A 21,172-nucleotide genomic window follows, 5' to 3' on the forward strand; every position below is an offset into this window, starting at 1 on the left:
TGATACAACAGTGAATCTTGGCTTTTGGTAACCTAATTGTTACTCTTGTCATTTTGCCATATATCTCCCAGCCATCCCAAAGGTGTGATACAGGGTACCTGGGCATGATGTGTAAACACTTGTTAGAATGTATTAGAAAACTCATTGTGGTTAGGTTTTTCTTTTTTTAAGATGTATTTATTTTAGAGGAAGAAAGAGAGGGCATGAGCTGGAGGGGCAGAAGGAGAGAGAGAGAGAATCTCAAGCAGACTTTGTACTGAGCACAGAGCCTGACACCGGGCTCAATTTCATGACCCTGAGATCACGACCTGCACCAAAACCAAGAGTCAGCCACCTAACCAACTGCACCACCCAAGCAATCCTGATTCTGGTTAATTTTTGAGAATTGACAGCTTAGTTCATCAGAGACCTATCCTTCCTGCTGTGACGATGCTATCTTGGCAGTGGAGAGGTGGGATGCTGGTTGGTAGCAGGGAAAGGAAAGCGGGGGGGATGAGCTGCAAGACCATGCTTAGAGGATCACCACTGGAGAATCCTGCTCACTGGACCCCAAGATTCATCCCTACTCTCTAGTGCCATTTAGGGACCCCATGACTCAACCCAGAGCCAAAATCCAGCCTCTCTCACTCAAGGACATTCCTAGGAGCTTCAGGTATATACTTTGCTCCAGGCCTGCCCCTGTTTTGGGTACCCCATGGTGTCCCAAATTCCCAGCCCTCCCAGGTCACGTCCCAGACTCCCCCTCCTGCTCCCAGAATGCCTCCCCCGGGGCCCCTCTTCTGATGCACTTGCAGTGGTGCAGTGGTTAAGAAACAGACTCTGGTCTCACAGAGAACCAAGTTAGAGTTTCAGCTGAGCTACTTCTCTGTGACCTTGGGCAAATCATCTAATTTCTCCAAGGCTTGGTTTCCTTTTCCATTAAATAAGGATAGTAAGGATAATAATATTGATGTCATATTGATTTTTTTACAATGCAAACACTCCCCTGGAACCAACACCCAAATCAAGAAATAGAGCAGCTGGTGCCCAGGACTGCCATCTCCTCCTATCCATTGGCCTGGCTCCTGACTTACAGACCATAGATTTATTTGTCTGCTTTTGAGCTTTACACAGATGGTCACCTCCAGTGTATATACTTTTATGTCTAGTTTTTTCCACGCAACCTTCTATTTCTGACATTCACCCACGTTGTATTCTTTCCTTCTCACTCTACTGACGATGAGCACTTGGGTTGTTTCCAGTTTGGGTTGTTAGTAAGAAAGCTGCTAGGAACATGCCAGATGTAGTCATAAGCAGTAGAAAATAAACACGCTAACCCTCTCCTGAACTGGGGCAGAACAAATTCTAGACTGAAATATCACACATGTTATGGGGTTACTACTGACAGGTGACATGGCAAAATAGAAAAAAAAATACTGGGTTTTAGACAAGATGCATTCATGATTGAATTCTGGACTTTCCACTTACTAATAGTGTGATTTTGGACAGTTACTTGGCCTCTCTGAGAATCAGTTTCTTCACCTGAAAGGTGGTAATAAAAATATCTCCATCATTTGTTGGTAGAGATGGCCACTGGCCACGGCCTGGCAGGGCACCTGGCATGGAGGGGCCTGTGCAAAGGTGGAGCTGACACCCCTGCCAGCGTTCAAGGGGTGGGAGGCTAGCACAGGTACAATGGGAGGAGCCCCTTCTCTCCTGGATGCATGTCCTCAGGGTATTTACTCAAGTGTATCCCCTGGAAATAATTTTATTATCAAAGTAACAAAGGGCAGAGACATTTAAAAATTTTCAGAATGACCAACTGAAACAAATGAATCTAACTGCACCTCAAGTGCCATATCCAAACAGATAAAGATAAAACAGAACTAAAACTGTGGAGTGTACCCTAAGGACCAAAGACAAAGATAGAAAAATAGGTACATAGAGCAATAGGTACAAAAAGATAGAGCAATTCATTATCTTAATATCTTAGGAACCAAGATTTTCAGCATAAAAGAAAAGAGGTAAAAAAGTAAAATTCAGAAAGGTTAAGTAAAAAGTTTGTGACCATTAATATGTACTATTAGTTAATAAACAGTGACTGTCTACTGAACAGACTGGGAAACAAAGACACCTAATGTCACTGAGCATTCCTGATGTCCATATTGTAAATATCCTAATTTGAATATCAACATAAATTCATGATTTAATGAAATTTTTCTTTCTGCCTCTGCCCACTGAAAAAGCCTAGAAGCAATGGCATCCCAGGAACAGTGAGGTCACCTAGCAACTGGTTCTTGGTTTTCAAATACTTTACTCAGTTAAATATATATATAATATATATAAATTTATATTATATATTTACTCACTTAATATATATATACTCACTTAATAAATATATTTATTAATATTATATATATATATATATATATATATATATATATATTTATAGCTTGTTTGTTTTAAATGAAATGGCTCTTTGGAGAAATGGTGAGTCCAGATCCATGGCAGAAAATACACAAGATGTTCCAGGGATATCTTTTGTGTCCAAAAGTAAGAAAAAAAAAAAAAAAAGGTAAGAAAACTATTGAGGACCTCGGGATCTTCTCAAAGATACAGGACCCAACCTGATAGGGCCAAAAATGGAACAATTTCAATTTGAATGTCAGAAAGACTAATGACTGCAGTGGATTAAAAACAACAAAATTATAAAGATCCAAGCATTTCTGACCCCAATCATCCTCCTTCTCCACCACCACCACCAAAAAAAGCCTGCATTGCTTGTCTTTGGAGGTTATTAAGGTACCAACACATTTTCCTGAAAGTTGGTAAATGAAGGAAAAGTCAAGCATTTATCCTGCCTTCCTATTCAGCTTGTATTTCTAGGTAACCAAACACTCGATGAACTTATTCTTTTAGAAGTCCAGTTAATAAATCCAGAAGCAATGGTAGCCACTAATTAAAAAATGGGTCTAGGCCACAATCATCAATGACTACTAAAACCATCAGCTGAAAGGAACTTTAATCCTTTTTTTTTTTTTAAGGAGGGAGAGATGGAGGGAGGGGCAGAGGGAGAGAGAGAATCCTAAGCAGACTCCATACCCAGTGTGGAGCCTGACATGGGACTCCATCTCATGACCTGAGATCATGACCTGAACTGAAATAAACATTTGGATTCTTAACGGACTGAGCCAGCCAGGTGGCTCCTAAATCAAGCTTTTTCAATAAACCACTGAAAGTACTTGCAAAACCTTGGCAGTAACTAGAGAGCTGGGCATCCATGCTAACTGAGACTGGAGAGCCAGGGGTCAGGAGGTGAGGGGCACCTGAACCTTGTCAAGGATTTTGGTCTTTATCCTAAAATCAATAAGAACCAATGAAAGGCTCTGGATGGTGAAATACAAGGTAGGATGTTAAATGTCGTGGCTACGCTGCAGCACATGAGGTGGGGTGGGCTGGATGGGGTGAGGCAGAGGCTGGAGTGGAAGCAGGAAAATCAGCTAGGAAACTACAAGAATCTGGGAATCCAGCCAGAAGATGATAGTAGCTCTCCTGGAGATCAGGAAGGCAGGGGAAGAAGCAAGTAGATATTAGTCATGTGATGATGGGCTATGGGGTGGGGGTGAGAGGAAATAAGGAGGAACAGGAAAAAAGGGTTTCTGGTTTCTGGACTGAGCACCTGCGTGAGTAGGGTGCCTTTTAATGAGGGAGAACACCATGGGGGCGGGGGTCTGACAAGAAAGATGATGAGCTCAGTTCCAAACCCATCAAGTTGAAGTCCGCAGGAGAGAGCAGGGGGAGTTGTCAGGCAGGGAGATGGAGCCTGGACCTCAGAGGATGGGAGCCTGCCTTGGGAAGCACACAGTGAGTGCAGTCTGGCAAGGGCCCAGTTTGCTGGGCAGTGTGTAAAGTGGCCTCAGCACCAAGGGAAAAGCCCCAAAGAAAGTGAGGGGATGGGAGGGGAGAAAGAAGATCTCAAAGTGGAGGCCAGAAAGCAAGCAAAAGGAGTAAGAAAGACTAGCACCATCAGGATATAGGGAGGATGAACAACCCAGCAATTGTACTATTAGGTACCTACTCAAATGATACAAAAATACTGACTCGAAGGGATACATGCACCCCAATGTTTATAGCACCATTTTCTACAACAGCCAAATTATGGACACAGCCCACACGTCCATCAACCGATGAATGGATAAAGAAGATGAAGTGTGTATTGTATATATGCGATGGAATATTACTCAGCCATTAAAAATGATAAAACTTTGCCATTTGCAACAAAGTGGTTGGAACTAGAGGGTGTTATGCTAAGGGAAATAAGTCAGTCAGAGAAAGACATACTTTATGATTTCACTCATGTGAAATTTAAGAAACAAAACAGATGAACATAAGAGAAGGGGAAAAAAAGAGGGAAGCAAACCATAAGACTCTTAACTATAGAGAACAAACTGAGAGTTGCTGGAGAGAAGGTAAGCAAGGGATGAGTAAAGGGGTGATGGTGATAAGGGAGAGCACTTATGATGAGCGCTGGGTGTTATATATGAGTGATGAATCACTATATTCTCCTCCTGAAAACAATATTACACTATATGTTATTTAACTAGAATTTAAATAAAATTTGGAGAAAATAAAATCTTTAAAAAGGGGGGAGGTGCCTGGGTGGCTCAGTGGTTGAGTGTCTGCCTTTGGCTCAGGTCACAATCCTGGGGTCCTGGGATGGAGTCCCACATTGGGCTCCCTGGATGTAGCCTGCTTCTCCCTCTGCCGATGTCTCTGCCTCTCTGTGTGTCTCTCATGAATAAATAAATAAAATCTTTTTTTAAAAAATTTTAAGAAAAAAAGTTCAGGGAGGATAATTGATGGTTTGTAATAGCCATGTACAGGGACAGAGGATATCTACACCCAAGATGGACACAGTACAATGTATAGACTTGTCAAATCACTATGTTGTACACCTGAGATTAATGTAATTGAAAAGTTTAGGGGAAAAAAAAACACAATGTTAGCTATGTGATTGGATGGCCAAGGTAAATACGTGAAAATGGTCTTTGAGAGTTATGTTTTTGAAATATATAGTGAGGGGTATCTGGGTGGCTTGGTCAGTTGAGCATCTGTCTTCAGCTCAGGTCATGATCTGAGGGTCCTGGGATCGAGCCCCAAGTCAGGCTCCCCGCTCAGAGGGGGTCTGCTTCTCCCTCTGCCTCTGCCCCTCCCTCCACTTGTGTGCGCTCTCTCTCTCATAAATGAATAAAATGTGTGGTTTTTTTTTTAAGAAGAAATATATGCTGAATATTTGGGGATAAATGATACGATACCTGGTATTTCCTTCAACATAATCCTGGGGTGGGGTGGGAGGCAGTGGGTACCTGAGTGGGAGCTACTAACTGGGAGCTGAACACATGGAGGCTCACTGTGCTGTGCTCTCTACTTGGGCACCTGTCTGAAACTTCCCATCACAAAGTTCTTATTTTCCCATAATAAAAAGGAGTCTCTGGATTTATCATTAAGGAGATCATGAATAACCTTCGCATAAATAGTTCCTACAAGGGAAGGAGCCAGCCTGAGTGGATGATGCAGTACCTGAAGGTTCAGCCATGAAGCTGGTCAGTGTGGACAACAGACAACTTGAAGGAATCCTGCTGCCTGGAGGAGGAGACAGGAGTAGGCAGAGCAGGATGTGAGGCTGGAAGGGAATTTTTCTTTTCCAGAGGAGGTAGATGGGAGCTTGGTTATAGGGCTGAGCCAGCGGATAAGGAGAAGTTGAATGAGGAAGGAGCTTGAGAACATAGGGAATGGAAAGAAGCTTCCTGACAAAGAAACTGGACTTAGATTAGGAGAGAACAGCCCTCTCCCTGGTACAAAGGAAAAGGAGAAGTGGTTGTGGGTGGAGGAGGGCTGTGGCCCCCATGTCCCCTCAGCTGGAGTGACATGAAGGGTCCAAGACCTAACATGGAACAATGTTTGAAAAGGAGAGAACTCCCTAGGAAAACATCATAGGGTCGTGTTGAGGATCAGAGAAGACATTGGCTAGCATAAAAACTTCTGTGGGGTTTCTTAGCAGGGCCGGGCAGTCTCCTTCTGAGCTCACAAAGGGAGGATGTTCAGGTTTGTCTGGTCGTTGGAGGTTGGCCAAGGACACGAATAGAACAATTGAATGCCAGAGTTTTTATCTACTGTAGAAGAACAAATTATGCCAAAACTTAGCAGCTTCAAATACAAGTATTTACCATCACATGCAGCCTGTCGGGAGCAGGAATCCGGGAGCAGCTCTGGCTGCAGGTCTTTCTCAAGGGTTATCGTCATCTTCAGGATGAGGGCCTGGCGAGACAGACTTCAGTTGGCGGTGACCCGGCCAGAGGCCACCATTTCTTCCCACCGGGCTTCTCCAGAGGACTGCTTATCACATGGTAACTTCCTCTCCACTGCGTGAAAGGGGTACGTGCATGTGCGCGCGCGCGTGTGTGTGTGTGTGTGTGTGTGTGTGTGTGTGTGAGAGAGAGAGACAGACAGACAGACACACAGAGAGCACCCCTACCTGACAGTGCCATTTCATAGCTTCCTGAGAAAAGAATGGGTGCATCTAGATCATTCCTTCATCCTCTTGACCTAGAGGAGGACCAGGCACACAGTGGATGATCAAAAAACATCCACAAGCAAATGAATGAGTGAAACTCACCAGAGAAAGTTTTAGTTTCCGCTTAGAGACAGCTTTTGGGGGGGGGGCGGGGGCGGGGGGGGGGGGGGGGGCTTTTTTTAGAGGATGGTGCTTCCAAGGGATGATGGGTTAGTTTGCACAGAAGGTCACTGGTGCCTGAATGGTATGATGCCTTGTTAGACTCTCCTCTGGTCTTTCTTATAACAGTGTAGTTAGTTTATATTGCTGCCAGCGAAACAGTTCTCAGACTTACGACTTCACATCTGTGCCTTTGAAAAATCACCCTCAAATATAAACACAAAAATCCCACTCTAAATGCAAAAGATAAGGGCACCTGGGTGGCTCAGTCGGTTGAGCATCTGACTTTTGGTCTTGGTTCTAGTCATGACCTTGGCATTGAGGGATTGAGCCCCATGTCAGAGTTCACGCTCAGCATGAGTCCACCTGTCCGTCTCCCTCTGCTCCTCCCCTACTCGTGCTCTCTCTAAAAATAAATAAAATCTTTAAATGCAAAAGGTAAGTTCACCAAAGGGTCACTTTGAAGAAAATGTCCACTTAAATATCCTCTTTTTCAATTCACTTTCAATTTAAAATCAGAAATGGGTCTTGATCCTCTGCTCCCACCAAAAGTTGGTCCTTGTAAGAACAAAGCATACTTAATGATTCCAACAAACTTTTTGAAAACCACATATCTTAAGGGAAAACTCCCTTTTGAAATACTAACATTCAAAATGCTAATCATGGTGAAAAAATAGTAATATCTTACATGGATTATGGATTATAATATAAGTGTATGCCACCCAGCCCCCAGCATTGTTTGAGATGGCAGGTCGTGAGGGCCATGGAGTCAGGGGCTGTGGTTAAGGTCTTGCTCTCACAGACCCAGCTCTGTTCTCTCTAGCTTTGTGATCCTGAGCCAGTCACTTAACCTCTCTGGACTTCAATTTCTTCCTCCCCTGTAAAATGAGGAATTAATGTCTCCCTCAAGGGATGTGAAGTTTCAATGAAAAGCCCTTGTAACACCTAAGGATTGTGGATTAACTAATATTGGCTATTTATTGTCTTTCTTTTTACAGATTAGAAAAATGAGAGCCGGAAAGGGTCAGAGATTTGCTTAAGATCATGCAGCCAGTAGGTATCTGAGTTTTGACTCATCCTCAGAATATCTGACTCCAAATTGAGTGCTCTTTCCACTAAACTACAATTATCTCCCTTTTTAACAGCAACAATGTACCACTGCATTCAGAAAAGGTCAAAATAAAATTATAGCATGCCCTCAGAAACTGACAGCAAGAACACCATTTTTAGGGGTGCCTGGGTGTTCTGTGGGTTAAGTGTCTGATTCTTGATTTCGACTCAGGTCATGATCTCAGGGTTATGAGATTGAGCCCCAAGTCCAGCTCCCCACTGGGCATGGAGCCTGCTTAGGATTCTTCCTCTGTCCCTCCCACCACCCACCCTTTAAAAAAAATTCCTACATTCTAGACAGATCAGTCACTAAAGCACAGAGATTTGACTAAGGTTTACCAGCCACAAAATACTATAAACACTTTTAAGTTACAGCTAGTAGTTCTCTTCAGAATTGGGGTTTGTTGGTCCCCCTCTTTTTTTTTTTTTTTTTAACATCACTCCCTCTTACTGACCTCTGTAACCAGACACAACTCTACAGGGGGTTACAGACATACATCAATTCTCATTATTCACCATAGTTATGTTCTGGAAAGTCACTGCCAACAAGTTAACAAATTCCTAGGAGAAATACAGGGCTAGGTTTCTGTGAGCCTCTGGTGACAACATTTTTGTCAACCAATCAATACATAACCTTATTTTATGTGTGTTTCTGTTTAGAGACACCTTACCTAATATACATCGTTGATTCACTAACATTGAATTTGTGGGCAACAGCACTGTAACTCACACCTGAGTGAAGCATAATCTAATAGGTTTTTCTTCCATAAGGAACTTCATGGCCTTTTTGCACTCAGGAATGCCAGTCGGCACTTGGGGGCCACTTTAAACATTATAATCACCCATGAAAAGCAGAGCAATGCAAAAAAGCATGGCCACGAAAGGGTTGCTTATAGTATTCCAGCTAATGGAAGAAAGCAGGGCACCATCTGGTTCCACCTTGGTTGGGAGCATGCACATTGGGCAACTCAGAATTTTTCACCACTCGGTGTGTGGCTGTGAATGACACAGGAACTTATTTGGGGATTACAAATAAATTTTAGGGAGGAGGGCAGCCCCAGTGGCTCAGCGGTTTAGCGCCACCTTCAGTCCAGGGCGTGATCCTGGAGACCCGGGATCGAGTCCCATGTCAGGCTCCCTGCATGGAGCCTGCTTCTCCCTCTGCCTGTGTCTCTGCCTCTCTCTCTCTCTCTGTGTCTCTCATGAATAAATAAATAAATAATCTTAAAAAAAATTTAGGGAGGAGATGAATTCACAAATACAGAATCCGCAAATAACTATAGGAAGGGCTGTACATACCTAGAACAGAGAGAGGCCAGGTGGAAGAGGTTCATGATTCCATTAGACAGCCTCTCCTGTTAAGGAGGTGAGTGGACAGATACCCAAGTCAATCTCCTGGCTGTGCAGGAAGAAGTCTGGATTCAGTCTCCTCCTAGCACTAACATTTAGTGGTGCATTTAATGACCCTTTAATGACATAACCATGCAATGGACAACTTTATGTAGGGGCCCCTGAGTGATTCAGTTGGCTGAGCATCCGACTCTTGATTTTGGCTCAGGTCATGATTTCAGGGTCATGGCATCGAGCCCCACATCAGGCTCCATGCTTAGCAGGTAGTCTGCTTAAGATTCTCTCTCCCTCCCTCTGCCCCTCCCTGCACACACTCTCTCTCATAAATAAATAAAATAAATCTTTTTAAAAATAGACAACTTTAAAAAAAAAAATAGACAACTTTATGTAGAATGTAAAACTACATGGATTGTGGAACCAACTTTGTGACGCTAGGCAAACAGCTCACCTCTCTGAATATCAGATTTCTTCTGTAAAAAATGATGACATTTGTCTCATAGAGTTGCTAGGGGAAAAATGACATAGAATAGGAAATGAAATCATGGGATCCCTGGGTGGCGCAGCGGTTTGGCCCCTGCCTTTGGCCCGGGGTGTGATCCTGGAGACCCGGGATCGAATCCCACGCCGGGCTCCCTGCATGGAGCCTGCTTCTCCCTCTGCCTGTGTCTCTGCCCCTCTCTCTGTCTCTCTATGTCTCTCATGAATAAATAAATAAATGAAATCTTTAAAAAAAAAAAAAAGGACATGAAATCATAATATATGCAAAGTACCTAGAACATGGTGAGCACTAAAATGTTGATTATTTCCTGAGAATGTATAAATCCTGCTTATTAATACAAACTTATTCAACTATATGTTAGAAAGGAGGGCTATTTAATGAGTTCATAAGGTCCAAGAATAATCAATAACCAATATGTTTTATCAAGTACCTATTGGTTTCTAAACTGGTGATAAATTATGTCAAGATTGTTACTGTATTTTGCCAACTAGAAGATTAAATGTGGTCAGCTTAGCCACGGCAGGTAGTCAAAAGTCTCTGGCTTGCTCATTCACTGATTCATTCATCTATTTATTCCACAAAGATTTATGAGCCACCTACTATGTGCCAGGCACCACCTAGAGATAAAGCACAGAATGAAATAGTTAAGTCCCTGCTCTCTGAGAGCTTATGGTCAAGCCTAAGCAGAGGTAGACAATAAACTGATGTCTAATGCAATGTCTGGTGACAACTGGGGCTAAGAAGAACAATGAAGTGGCTCAAGGGAGCAAGAATAATGTTAGTAGGAGGGCCCCCTTAGATGGGCTGGTCAGAGGAGGCCTCTTCAAGGAGGTACATTTGAGCAGAGACCTGGGTGGTAGGAAGGAAAGATCCAGGAGAAAATTCAGGCAGGGAAAGGGCACTTGGGCCTTGAAATAAGAACGAGCTGTGCATTGAATAAACAATATGGAGGCTGGGCCTCCTGAGTGTAGGGTCGAGGGGAGAGCAGTACATGAGGTCAGAAGGTAGGAGAGGGCAGCTTATGGAGGCCAAGGAGGTCATGCTAAGGACCATGGACTTCATTCTAGATACTATGATGAGCTAGCTAGTGATGGTTGGGAGTACATAAATGACTTTTCTGATTTGTTTTGAAAGTATAATCCTGGCTGTCATGCGGGAAAGACCATCAGACCATTTGAGGGTCAAGAGTGGAAGCAGAAAGACCAACCAGAGGGGACCAACCAATCCAGCCAGGAGCTGGTGGTGCCTGAGGGGAGGGGGGTGGTCAGCTCTTATGTAATAGAACTGGGGCTGGAATAACCATGCTCATGAAAGGCATGGTGCAGGAATCATTTATTAACAGTTGGTGTGATGATTGATTAGGAACTCTGTACCCAAGTTTGACTGTAACTGGTTGTAAACAAATCTGGGGGGGAAAATAGCAAAAGTTCTCAAAACCACTCCTTTTTCCTCTTTTGGATCTCTTTTCCCAATTTAAAGGAGCTCTTCTACTTCTCCACTATGCCCCTACCCTGCAAGACCTTTGAAAAGTATAGAATATGTTGGAAATTTTCTTCACGAATTTTTTTAAGTTGGGTAAACTTACATTGAATGAATTTAAATTGCTTTTTAAATGTAATTATGAAATATTTAAAGCCATTCAAAGGTATAAAATACAACAATTACCTTTGTCACCCAGCTTAGGGAGTAAACTATAAAATAAAATAGAATCTTCTTAGTAGCCTGTCCTCAGTGACACACCCCTCACTCCCACAAGAAGAAATATTTGCCTGAATTTGGTATTATCATTTCTAGGTATATCTTTATGTTATGCACCCCTACATATATTGTATTATTTTGCATAACTTTAAGCTTTATATAAATGCTTAACATATTTTTGTGTGATTTACATTTTGTTTAAAATTATGTTTTCATAAATCATCCACACTGATATTTTTTTTTTTTTTTTTTTTTTATGATAGTCACAGAGAGAGAGAGAGAGACAGGCAGAGACACAGGCAGAGGGAGAAGCAGGCTCCATGCACTGGGAGCCCGATGTGGGATTCGATCCCGGGTCTCCAGGATCGCGCCCTAGGCCGAAGGCAGGCGCCAAACCGCTGTGCCACCTAGGGATCCCATCCACACTGATATTAATCTAGTTTGTTTTCACTGATATATATGTTACTGATGACTTCACTACAATTAATTTATCCATTTTCCCATTCAAGAACATTTAGATTGTTTTTGATATTTGCGATATTACAGACATACTGCTATGAATATTCTCACTTTTTTCCTTTTTTTTTTTTTTAAGATTTCATTTATTTATTCATGAGAGACACAGACAGAGGGGCACAGACACAGGCAGAGGGAGAAGCAGGCTCCATGCAGGGAGCCCGACATGGGACTGGATCCCAGGTCTCCAGGATCACGCCCTGGGGGCACTAAACCACTGAGCCACCTGGGCTGCCCTATGCTCATTTTTATATGCGAGAATTCTCACTTTTGCATGTGAGTCAAAGTTGCATCCACAGTCTTACTACTCAAAGTCAAGTCCCAAGATCAACCATATCAGCATTGGCTGGGAGCCCCACAACAGACCTACTGAATAAAATCTGCATTTTAGCAATACTTCCAAGAAATGTATGCACACAAAACAAATATAAGAAGCAGTACTTCTCAAATTATTTATGATGAATCAGTTCTGTTTTGATTTTTACATTTTCAATCTGTTATACATGGATATTTTATAAAATATCAAAATTTGATATCACTGCTCACAAAAGGAAGGGCTCACCCAAGTTCAGGTGGTCTGGAAAGGTTCCTGGCACATGGTGTTGAGCCTGCCACTGAGACTGGAGCAGGAATGAAAGGGAGCACCGGGGCCAGAAGTCTGCCTGCAGGAAGACTGCCTAGCAGGGAACACTTGCCCACCACCCACTGCAGAAAGTTTTCAGAAAACCTGTGACTGATGAAAACATTTCAGATATTGGAAGGTGGACAGTGTGGCAAACTCCATATGAAATAGGAAAGTTGCCAAAGAAGATTTTGCTTCATTTGATTTTATACTAACTATGGACGTATGGAGCAATCTGAAAGACTTAAATAGAAAAAGTAATTGAGTTCAGAGTACCTGGGTGGTTCAGTCAGTGAAGCGTCTGACTGCAGCTCAGGTCATGATCTCAGGGTCCTGGGATCCAGCCTTGAGTTGGGCTCCCTGCTCAGCAGGAAGTCTGCTTCTCCCTCTACCCTTCCCCCCTGCTCATACTCTCTCTCTCAAACTCTTTCATGCTCTCTCTCTCAAATAAATAAATAAATAAATAAATAAATAAATAAATAAATAAATAAAGTCTTTAAAAAAAAAAAAGAAAAGAAAAAGTAATGGAGTTCAAGACCATGAAGTTAAATTGAACTACTTGGGAGCTCTGATCCACAAAAACAACATATTAATGAATATCCCTACTATGAGAACAACTCCAACTTTGAGACTGTGTACCTTGCAGTCTATGCAATGCTGCTGTATCCATTCATTGCTGGAGACCAACACTGATTTGACGACTCCACAGTGAGGCTCAGCATTTCTCAATCCCAGTGTTAAACTGAAATCACATCCCACAGCTCAAGGCCACTGTCTTTCCAGTTGATTTACTGTTTCTTACCTTAAAAGGATAGTTGTAGATGGAAATCAGTTGTCGTTTTGGCAGAAAAATAAAAATATTTTATTCAGCCAGTTTATGGAATACATTAAGTATCCCCAGACCAGTTGAACCTCCCATGTTGCCCCAATTACAAAAAGAGTGGACCAAATAGGAGAGTAGACCCACACAACAGAACATAATGAGGTAAGAAAAATTTGTCAAGGCTCAGGTCAACCTCTGAGCTCATTGACACAAATAATCTATCTCTTCAGGAAGTTTTTGTAGATAATTTGATGAAAAACAAATGCCTTCTATTCACCTGTATTGCTTCTCATCTTTTTACAACAGGGCCCTTTTATTGAGCAAGAGTAGATGAGTGAATAGCCCATCCACAGGAGCTCACAGTCTAGATTAGAAGTGTTTGTTTGTTTTCAAGATTTTTAGTTTATTCATTCATGAGAGACACAGAGAGGCAGAGACAGAGGCAGAGGGAGAAGCAGGCTGCCTGTGGGGAGCCTGATGCAGGACTCAATCCCAGGACCCTGGGATCAGACCTAATCCAAAGGCAGATGCTCAACCACTGAGCCACCCAGGTGCCCCTAGATTAGAAGTGTTTTAATTCATCCACCCGTAGTACACACTTATCTATTAAGAGACAGGAAAGAGAGAAAGACTTATGGGATTAATCATTAGCATCTTTAATATGCCTTAAATTTCATATGCTTAGTTTATTTCATAAGGAATTCAGCTTATTTGTTCCCATTTGAATGCCCATATCTCTGAAATTGTAATATATCCAGGAAGAAGGACAATGCAGGCCAGCTTATCCTATGGTCAGTTTGAGGTATGTATCTGTTTTCACATGCACACATACACCAAATGTAAATGCCTATTGGCTTAGGTGGGAAAAATCATTGTAAAAGTTGAAAAGGAATTATGTTGAAGTGCTTGAATATTAATATGTTAGGTTATTAAGTATTTTTTCATCAGTGTTTAATAAGTTTATAGGAAAATATGGATGACTTCTGTGCCTTTTGAGGTAGGTAATCTCAAATTCACATGGCTATATATCAGAAAAGAGGGTTTTCGGGATCCCTGGGTGGCACAGCGGTTTAGCGCCTGCCTTTGGCCCAGGGCGTGATCCTGGAGACCCGGGACCGAATCCCACGTCAGGCTCCCGGTGCATGGAGCCTGCTTCTCCCTCTACCTATGTCTCTGCCTCTCTCTCTCTCTCTGTGTGACTTATCATAAATAAATTAAAAAAAAAAAAAAAAAGAAAAGAGGGTTTTCAAAATAAACTGGGGAGGTATGACTGAAATTTATTTTTTAAAATATTTCATTTATTTGACAGAGAGAGAGCACAAGCAGGGGAAGCAGCAGAGGGAGAGGGAGAAGCAGACTCTCCTCTGAACAGAGAGCCCAATGTGGGGCTGGATCCCAGGACCCTGGGATCATGACAGGAGTCAAAGGCAGATGCCCATACAACTGAGCCTCCCAGGCACCCCAAGATTGAAATTTTTAAAAATGGGATGGGGGTTTACTGGGGGAGATAATAATCCTGGGAGGAGCAAGGCTGACATCTCCAGCCTGGAACAATAGACATTCTTGATACACACTGTTGAGAATGACCACAGGAAGGTGTTCTAGCCTCACTTTGCAAATATGAAAGCTAAGGCTTTCACATTTGTTTTCATATTCAGTCCTAACATGTAGTGAGGAAAAGAAAGGGTTGCAATATCACACTTAAATTCTGTGATCAGCTACATAGATGAAATAATGTGTGTATGTAGTATTAGGAAAGGGTCTTGAATAAAATTCCATGGATGTTTTTCCTACACTTAGGTGGCTCACTGATGCATCTGCTTTCGGCTCAGGTCATCATCCCAGGGTCCTGAAATCAAGTCCCACATCAGGCTACCTGCTTCATGAGGAGCCCGCTTCTCCCTCTGCCTCCCTCTCTCTGTCTCTCATGAATAAATAAATAATTCAAAAAAAAAAAAGTTATTTGAAGAAATGGTTGATTACAAGTCTGAGGCAGGGAACGTAAAAGTGTACTGAACATAAAAAGAATGACTACAATTAATTGCAGTACATTAAATACATACCTACATAAAATCATATCAGTGTATATCTATTAAAGGGGAAGAGTAAGCTCTTTACAGATCAAGGCCTGCTAATAAACAGAGATGGATTGACAAAATAAGAAAACCACCATTTGACAACCTCTGATGTAATCATCAGTTCAAGGCAGGGAAATTTTTAAAAAGGCAAAACCATTAGGTAAACAGATTTTTGGGATATTTACATAGATTTTTAATTGCAAAAAGGGAAGTGTACCTGCAGTGTTCCTGCAGTCTCCATCTTAACCAAGGAACCAAAGTTAGCATCATTAACAGTGGGACCATCTGACATAGGAGCCTCCTGAGGTGATGTAGTTTGAAATACACAACATCATCTAGAAATATTCTTACCAAAAATGTTTAACTTGAATTTAATCAGGCTATTAGACCGTGCATGGCAGTAGGGATATAATGTGAGCCACATATGTAATATTAAATTTTCTAGTAGCCACATGAAGTCAAAACAAAACTCACAAGTACAATTTATTTAATATACTTAATTTAGCCCAAATAGCAAAAGTATTAGTATTTCTACCAGGTAGAAATATAAAAAATTAATATTTTACTTTCTTTTGTGAGTCTTCAAAATCTGGTGTGCATTTTTACACTTAAAGCACATTTCAATTCAAATGCTAAATTTTCATTGGAAATACTTGATCTGTATTTAGATTTCACAAAATTTAACATTGAAAAAGTAGACTGCATACCTAAGTTTTTCCAAACACACTTAAAATTTTTCCAATAATGAAATAGAGTGTGAGTTTTAAATATAAATTCAAATTATTTCAAGTGAAATTATTTTTTTTTAATTTTTAAAAAATTTTTATTTATGATAGTCACACACACAGAGAGAGAGGCAGAGAGAGACACAGGCAGAGGGAGAAGCAGGATCCATGCACCAGGAACCCGATGTGGGATTTGATCCTGGGTCTCCAGGATCGCGCCCTGGGCCAAAGGCAGAGGTGCTAAACCGCTGTGCCACCCAGGGATCCCTTTCAAGTGAAATTAAATTAAAATTCAGCTTCTCAGTTGTATTGCCCACACATATTTCAAGTATACAATAGCCACATCAAGCTAGCAGCCACCATACTGGATGGTGCAACCCTGGACTCCACTTCCAGTTTATAGAAAATAAAGAGGATAGTAAACAGACAAGTTAAATGATACCAAGAGATAATCCAGAATGTGGGACATTCTGCAAAACAATTCTATTAGAGTTTCCAAAAATTCAATGTCATAAGAAAAAATAAGATGGAGAGACTATCCTAGACAAAGACAAAAGATATATAATAATCAAATGCAGTACTGGATGTTTGTTTGAAAACAAAAACAAAAGCATGGACAATTGGAGAAAACTTCTCCAAACAACCGGGGAACTTTGAGTATGTGCTACATTCTAGATAAATTATGGAATTATTGCTTATTTTGCTTGGGTGTGATAATGGTGTTATGATTATGTAGGAGATTGCTTTATTTGCAGGAAAGATAATGATTCTAGTGGGAGAATAATTCTAGAAATGCAACTTTATCCAAGTATCAAAACTGACAGGAGAAAAAAATATTTGGGGGCAGGATGATCCCCAAATGTTTATCTTCTAGGCAACCTTTTTCCAGGAAGTCACTAGAGGATATTGTCCTCCAAAATGAGTGAGTAAGCCAACAAAGAGGAAGATGAGGAATTGAGGAAGCAGGTGATCAAGCACAAGCAAGAAGTGATGAGAGTCTTCAGGATGATGGCTGGGAATCAGTCTGATAAAGGAAGCATTCTGAACTGGATCACAAAGAGTAAAGCTCCAGAAGAGGTGTCTTCAAAGAAAAAAAAAAAAATCCTGACAGGCGGATTATATAATGTGTTTGACTACACTGTAGGAATTTTTTCACTCAGTAGGAAAATTCTGAGAGAAAAGTTAGTGATGGGTGCATTCAGTGATGTATTGGTAAGCCACTTCTCTGAAGAGAAAAAAGCCCTGATTTGCAGCATTTGTTGATTTCCGTGGCATAAATAATTCCATTACAGCTGATTTTAAGCTATCAACATGAAGTCACTGAAAAGTTGACAAGAGATGCCCACAATCAGCTCCTAAAAGCCATTACGAAAAAGAAATGAGCATATAATATTTATTTGTCTCAAGAACCAAGTATTATATAATGAAATTCAGATTTCTTATGCAAAAAAGAGCCAGTCAGACCTAGCTCCAATAAAATTAAGCAAATAAACAAATAAAGCAATTATTAACTCCAAAAAAATAAAAAGTTTTACAAGAAAAGAAATGGAATCCTAGTACTCTACACGGCTCAGCTACAAACATTTACATTATCATGACAATGTCCACACTGAATCCTGGTTTAACATGGTTAAAATGTGATGCACCCATGTTGAGAGGATGCAGGGAAGGGGATAGAAAAGAGAGCTAAATTGTCTAAGAGAGAACTTCGAAAAGTGAGTTTTGCCAGCACAGCCCTGCCAAAACCCTAAAATGACATTCCCATTTCCCTCCCACCATCATGTTGCCAGCAAATGACTGTAGCTCTCTAGGATGGGATTAGTGATACAGATGCTCTCTCCCACAAGAGAAAATGAAAGCACAAACTCTGGGCAGTGAACCAGAGGATTTATAGCTACCATGAGAGAAGGAACAGGTAGAGTTTTTTGGGTCTCACTCTATCCACTATGCTAAAGGACCACCTCATTCAGAGTACTACATCCACTGCCAAACAAACAGGGAGTCTTATAACAGACAGCATGGTTAAAAAAGCAAAGCACCATGGTGGGAATAAGATTGAACAGGTCAAGTATCATTCCTTGTTGTCACTGTTACCCTGAAGAGTCACTCCTTTACTTCTTGCCCTTGAGACCGCAATAACCGTCCTGGATGCTATTCAAGACAGGGCTCTTCAACTTTTTATCAAAAGCGAGTTTCTCCACATCTCCCTAGTACATTTCTTGTTTAAGTTAATTAGAGTCTGTTGCTTGCAATGAAAATGCCCTTACCATACAAAAAAATGAATGATAAGCTTAATTGTATGCTATTAGTTTATATTTACATATGCATTTATAACATATCCATTATACTGTTATAATTAATATCCTTAATTTAATGCTATTACAAGGAATGCACATTATTTTCAAATACCTATGGGATATACACAAAACGATCTCTTAGGTAACACAGAAATCAGTAAATTACAAAAAGTAGAAATACATGTGCCACAGTGTAAAACAAAACCAAAGCACTAAAAATTAATCCCAAGATCATATCCACACTTACTTGGGGAAAAAAGCTGAAACTATTAAAATTTTGAGAAAAGAGGTAATAGGAACATTGCCGGTCAAAATCTATGACATAACATGGGATAAAACAATTCTCAGAGAAAATTTTATAACTTTAAATACATTTATTAGAAACCAGGAAAGGTGGAATATAAATGAACTAAGGAGTCAATTCAAAAGCTATAAAAAAGATAACAAAACAAAAATTTTAAAAAACAAGATAAAAAGAAAAAATGTAAAATAAAAAATAAAATGAATAAAATAAACTTGGGTCAATAATGCTAAAAGTTGGCCTTTCAAGAAATAAGAGAAAGTTATTACTGAGAAAGGGAGCATATGAAGATAATTTTCAAAATGGCAGCATTTTTAAATTATGAGAGTCAAGAAGGCTTATAAGCAAGACCCATGATCAAAGTCATTAAAAAATGGACAGATTAGACTCCATTTTTTTAAGGTTAAAAAGGAAGTGTCCATAAACAAAATTAAGAACCAAGTGAAGTAGAAACAACTGTTCGGAGTGAAAAGCCAAAACTGTAAAGAGCTGCTATAAACTAATAAAATCACATACACAACCAAAATTTTAAACGCACAAAACGGATATGCAAATTCTTGGGAAAAGAATGACCAATCAACATTTCAAAGAACGCTCAAACTAGCTATCCTATCAGAAGTTTAAAGCAGTTAGACCCCACTTTTCACCCATCCGATCAGCAGAAACTTCAAAACATACAAGCGGTGTTCAAAAGGTTGGGGAAACAGGCACTCTCACACAAAGTTCCTGGGAACGTAAATTGGTACCGTTTCTGGAGGGCAGTTTAGCAGTAGGGATTCAATGTTTTAATATGCGTAGCCCCTCAGATCAGGCCACTTCCAGAAATCCATCCAGGCCAATCCAGAAAAATTTGAACACGTGCACCAAGATAGAAGTATAAGAATGTTGCTGAAGCATTTGGGGGTGGGGGTGGGGGTGGGGTGGGGGGGAGGGGATTAGTGGAAAAAAAAAAACGGAAATTTCCGGTCAGAAGACGAGGTCTGAAGGACTGATGAGTGGTCTTTAAAATGAATGAGAAAAATCTAAAAAGTACTTCCATGAAAAAATGTCCAAGAGTGTGAAATGGTTAAAGTAGTGAACGCAGACCTTAGCGCGGGATGTGTATGCACCGCGTGCGGAGCCGGAGGACGCTGTGGAGACTTTGCTCCTAAACCCCGGCGTTGTTTCCGTCAAGGAGAAAAGGAGAGAGAAGATCGCTGTGGAGACAGACACAACAGAACTGGGGACTTCACCTTAGGAGAGGCGGGCGGGGCTGAGGGTGGAAAAGTTTGTTGGGTTTTTTTTTTACTTTTCACCCTCTCTCTGTAAAGTGTGAAGAAAAAAAAAAAAAAACCAACATGCATGAGTATTACTGCAGTATTACGCAGTTTTTGTGAAAATAAGATTTTATTTTGTGGAAATAAAAATGTCTGTGAAAATTTTTAATGCAAAGAAGTAACATAAAAATACTTCCCAAAAACAATAGGACTTTACAAGTTTGACAAAGTAGTTTACGATTTTCAAAGTCGCAGTAAAAAAAAAAAAAAAAACAGGATTTCTGGGTTTCCCCTGGTACTTTTCCACAAACAACGGGATTCCTCCGTCCTCCATGGCACAAGACCTTCCAGACCGAGAGCTCGCGGCTGCGGGCCCGGGGTGGGTCGGGGGAGCGGCCCGCCGCGGCCCGGGGGCAGGGCGCCGAGGCAGGGGGCGGGCGGCGGCCGCGGCGGGGCACTCCCCGGAGGGCGCCCGGACCGCACGGGCAGGGCCACCGCCCGGCCTCTTCCGCCCCGGAGGCCCGCTCGGGCCGGGCGCCCTGACGCACGTCCGCCCACGGGCGCGCCCGCCATTTTGTCCCCAGTCTCCTTCGGGCGAGCCGGGCGGCGCTCTTTGGGAGCCACTAAGTCGTGCGACAGAGGGGGGCGGCGGGGCGGGCGCTCGGGGCTCCACGGCTGCCGGCGCGGGGAGGAGCCGCCGGGAGCACCCACAGCGCGTCCTGGGGCCGGAAGGACAAAGGACGCGCAGGGGACGCGGGCTGCGAGCGAGCACAGGCCGCCTTCCGGGATGGCGGGCCGGGGCTGAGGGCGGGCTGGGCCGTCGACCCGGCCGCGGGGCACGCGCGCAGGACAAAGCGGCGGCGGCGCGCCCGCTGCCGCCGGCGCTGCCCCGCCCCGCGCGCGCACCCGACGCTCAGGCACGCAGGCGCGCGCCCGCGGTCGACGGTTAGAAATGGCGGTCGGGGCGGAAGGAGGGGGCTGCGGCGGGAAGCGGCGCGGGCTCGAGGCGCCAGGGCGGACCCGCCGAGGATCCTGGTGCAGGGGCGTCTCTCGAGCCGCCCTCCTCTCTCGGTCCCAACCCCCTTGGGCTGCGGAGAGCCCCCCGGGGGGAAGGCGTCACCAGCTGGTTTAAACAAAGGAGACGGCCGCCAGCTCAGGCGACGGCTCGGCACGGCCACTGCGGAG

The 21,172-nt window shown here is 42.4% G+C and overlaps 2 long non-coding RNA genes across 7 annotated transcripts in view; one reads left to right on the forward strand and one right to left on the reverse strand.

Moving 5' to 3' along the window:
- The window catches only part of LOC111096704, a 54,932-nt gene extending 35,303 nt beyond the window's left edge, over window positions 1-19,629 (reverse strand). For 5 of the 6 annotated variants that reach the window (XR_005362237.1, XR_005362238.1, XR_005362233.1 and 2 more), the window contains exons 1-3: window positions 19,478-19,629; window positions 6,515-6,585; window positions 6,207-6,297 (exon numbers count right to left, since the gene is read on the reverse strand). This is a non-coding gene — a long non-coding RNA (uncharacterized LOC111096704). The remainder of the gene's footprint in view (window positions 1-6,206; window positions 6,298-6,514; window positions 6,586-19,477) is intronic. The other variant, XR_005362236.1, reaches the window with a different exon arrangement.
- Window positions 6,171-15,191, forward strand: LOC111096705. Its single transcript, XR_005362239.1, has 3 exons — window positions 6,171-6,414; window positions 7,711-7,765; window positions 15,131-15,191. It is a non-coding gene; the product is annotated as an uncharacterized LOC111096705 (long non-coding RNA).
- Window positions 19,630-21,172: the final 1,543 nt, after the last annotated feature.

Source organism: Canis lupus, chromosome 7, assembly GCF_011100685.1.
Source record: "Canis lupus familiaris isolate Mischka breed German Shepherd chromosome 7, alternate assembly UU_Cfam_GSD_1.0, whole genome shotgun sequence".
NCBI lineage: Eukaryota > Metazoa > Chordata > Mammalia > Carnivora > Canidae > Canis > Canis lupus.